The following is a 3,776-nucleotide window of genomic DNA, read 5'->3' as shown; positions in this document are numbered from 1 at the left end:
GATTTGCATAACCCCGCCCATTTCTCCCAGGATGCACCTCAGGCATGAGGTCATGCCGATTTGCATAACCCCGCCCATTTCTCCCAGGGTGCACCTCGGGCATGAGGTCATGCCGATTTGCATAACCCCGCCCATTTCTCCCAGGGTGCACCTCGGGCATGAGGTAATGCCGATTTGCATAACCCCGCCCATTTCTCCCAGGGTGCACCTCGGGCATGAGGTCATGCCGATTTGCATAACCCCGCCCATTTCTCCCAGGATGCACCTCGGGCATGAGGTAATGCAGATTTGCATAACCCCGCCCATTTCTCCCAGGATGCACCTCGGGCATGAGGTAATGCAGATTTGCATAACCCCGCCCATTTCTCCCAGGATGCACCTCGGGCATGAGGTCATGCCGATTTGCATAACCCCGCCCATTTCTCCCAGGATGCACCTCGGGCATGAGGTAATGCCGATTTGCATAACCCCGCCCATTTCTCCCAAGATGCACTTCGGGCATGAGTTAATGCCGATTTGCATAACCCCGCCCATTTCTCCCAGGATGCACTTCGGGCATGAGGTAATGTCGATTTGCATAACCACGCCCTCCTCCCCCCAGCCTCCGCAAACCCCGCCCATAGCCTCCTCATTTGCATTTCCCTTACGAGGCGCGGCTCGGGCCCGGCCCGCTCTGCCGGGCGGGTTCGGGACAGCGGGGGTCGGGGGATCCCTCGCCCCTTTCTGGGGCTTTTCGGGGGCGGCAGAGGGACCCTCGGGGCTGCGGTAAGAGCAGGGGAGATGGGAAATCCCGGGGAGGACACGGGGAACGCCCGAAAATCCCCCAAAATTGTCGCATCGCCCCCAAAATTGCTGAGGAAACCGGGGAGGTTCCGGGGGGGCTTCAGGGAATTTTCCGGCTTGGGAACTCCCGGGATCTCCTAGGTCACCCCCAGGACCTCCCGGCCGCTGCCGAAGCGGCTCCGATGAGGTTATGCACCTTTTTTACCTCACAAATAAACAAAATCCGTGTTTTTAAAAAGAATCGAGATCTTTATTTGCATCGTAGCAACATCCGCGATCGAAGAACTGCAAAAAAGAGACCCGCGCGGCTCCCCGCCCCGCTCCTCACCTCCCTCACGGATTTATTTGGTAAAACTGCCCAAATCCCCTCCCCGATTAATTTAAACAACATTATTATCCTTTATTTCCCTCAGAAAAAGTTTAAACTCACCCGGAAAGCGGCGAAATCACGGAGTTTAACCCAAAAAAGTGCGCGCGGGAGGCGCCGCCATCTCGCGGCACCTGCGAGGGGAGAGGGGAGAGAATCACCGCCGCCCGAGCCTGGCAGCCGCTCGGGAGGCGGAGAAGCGTTATTTCAGCAGAAAAGGGTGGGCGATAGCGCGGGACAGCTTCGGCAATTCCCACTATTTCTGATTTTAATCTGTTTTTAACCAACCCAAGGTCCCTGCGGGGTTGCACCGTGCCCGGAGGCACCGTAATACCGGGACGATGCGCGTAGCGCATGGACAAAGCTCCGAATCCAACTACCAAGCACTAAAATCCGCCTAATATAAAGATCACTCACCGAGGACGTACAGATAATAAACTGATAACAACAAACACTAAACTTAACATTAGCCAAAATGCCGACAAGCTATGCCCACCCCCACCCGCGCACCCGCCCGCACCCCGCACGCCTCACGCACAACTCACGGCGACCATTTCTCCACCCTCCAGCTCTTTCCCAGCTCTTCCCGCGCCCTTTCCCTCTCGCCTTCCGCCCTTTCCGCCCGCGCTGCTGGGGCGCTGAGCCTTAAATCCCCCAAAAATTCGCAACCGCGCCTCAATTTCCCGTGGTGCCGTTCACTGAGCGAGTTCTGAAATTTGCATAGCCCCGCCCATTTCTCCCAGGATGCACCTCGGGCATGAGGTAATGCCGATTTGCATAACCCCGCCCATTTCTCCCAGGGTGCACCTCGGGCATGAGGTAATGCCGATTTGCATAACCCCGCCCATTTCTCCCAGGGTGCACCTCGGGCATGAGGTAATGCCTATTTGCATAACCCCGCCCATTTCTCCCAGGATGCACTTCGGGCATGAGGTAATTCTAATTTGCATAACCCCCCCACCCCCCCCCCCCCCCCTCCCCTTTCCCCCCCACCGCCGCAAACCCCGCCCACAGCCTCCTCATTTGCATTTCCCTCACGAGGCGCGGCTCGCGCCCGTCCCTCTCTGCCGGGCGGGTTCGGGACAGCGGGGGTCGGGGGATTCCTCGCCCCTTTCTGCGGCTCTTCGGGGGCGGCAGAGGGACCCTCGAGGCTGCGGTAAGAGCAGGGGAGGGGGGAAATCCCGGGGAGGACACGGGGAACGCCCGAAAATCCCCCAAAATTGTCGCATCGCCCCCAAAATTCCTGAGGAAACCGGGGAGGGTCGGGGGGGCTTTAGGGACTTTTCCGGCTTTGGGGACTCCCGGGATCTCCTAGGTCACCCCCAGGACCTCCCAGCCGCTGCCGAAGCAGCTGTGATGAGGCTCTGCATCTTTTTCACTTTACAGATAAACAAAATCCGTGTTTTTAAAAAGAATTGAGATTTTAATTTGCATCGTAGAAACATCGGCGATCAAAGAGCTGCAAAAAAAAAAGCCGTGCGGCTCCCCCACCCCGCTGCTCACCTCCTTCACGTTTATGTCATAAAAGTGCCCCAAATCCCCTCCCCGATTCATTTAAACAACATTAATATCCTCTATTACCCTGGTATAAATCGGAACCCCCCTCAGAAAGCGGCGAGATCCCCGAGTTTAACCCAAATAGCACGCAAAAGCACGGGGGAAGTGCCGCCATTTCGCGGCACCCTGCGAGGGGAAGGGAGGAGAGAATCACAGCCGCCCGAGCTTTGCAGCTTCACAGGGGTCGGGAGAGCTGCTGTTTAGCTTTAACTATGGATAATCACGTTCACTTGGATTTAAATGTGTTTCTAACCGACCAGAGGTCCCCGCCGGGGGTGCACCGTTCCCGGAGGCACCACAATACCGGGACGAGCGCGGAGCTGCTGGACTGTGGTGAGAGAAATCCAAATACCTGTCCTATTTTCCTATTTTCCTATACTCACTTGAACATGCAAAAAAGAAAGAGTTGCCCCAAGGATACTGTCAGTGGGAGGTGGTGATGGGAAAGCCCATTTTTGAAGGCATTATCCACAGCCTGAAAAGTGTGGATAGGTGTAGCTTTTGGCATCAGCTGGGCTGCGGCCGCATTGCAAAAAGCATGTTGTTTGGTCACAAAAATTTCTTTTTTTTTGGTGGGTTTTCCTGAAAAATGTCTTGTAGCCTTCTGAGCTTTGCTTTGCAAAGCACTGAATCATTTCAATGGTTCTGCAGAGACATCTGCCTGGAATGTCCTGGCTGTCCCGGTTCAGCGGCCTAGGGTGGCGTGAAGGTGGTGCTGAAGATGCCAATCATCACCGGCCTGGATAAATTTTGGCTGCGGGAGCTGCCAGCAGCAGGCTGTTCAGAGCCAGAGCTTGCCAGGATGGCAAGACTGTCATTGTTGCAGTCCCCATAGTATCCAACGTGAGTAGTTGCAGAGCTCTCTAAAAGAAGTGTGCCATTTGTTATGGTTTTGGGCCCAGTGGGTCTAAGGTGGCTTTTATTAAACCGGAGAGCTGGATTTTTTAGTCCTACTGAGAGAGTTCAGCGTCACCTTATTAAGCAAGGAAAAGCTGCGTGGTAAGTGCAGACTGATGCAATTTATTTTCGCTTATTACTCCCCATGATTCCTTTAATAAATAAACTCCTA

The 3,776-nt window shown here is 55.0% G+C and overlaps 1 non-coding gene across 1 annotated transcript; it reads right to left on the bottom strand.

Annotated features, from left to right (window-relative positions):
- Positions 1-1,450: 1,450 nt before the first annotated feature.
- Positions 1,451-1,640, bottom strand: LOC146420562 (U2 spliceosomal RNA). The gene has a single exon (XR_014849108.1). It is a non-coding gene; the product is annotated as a U2 spliceosomal RNA (small nuclear RNA).
- Positions 1,641-3,776: the final 2,136 nt, after the last annotated feature.

Source organism: Lichenostomus cassidix, unplaced genomic scaffold (assembly GCF_008360975.1).
Source record: "Lichenostomus cassidix isolate B80296 unplaced genomic scaffold, HeHo_3.0 HiC_scaffold_542, whole genome shotgun sequence".
NCBI classification, from domain to species: Eukaryota; Metazoa; Chordata; class Aves; order Passeriformes; family Meliphagidae; genus Lichenostomus; species Lichenostomus cassidix.
This window is presented reverse-complemented; position numbering and strand designations above follow the sequence as displayed.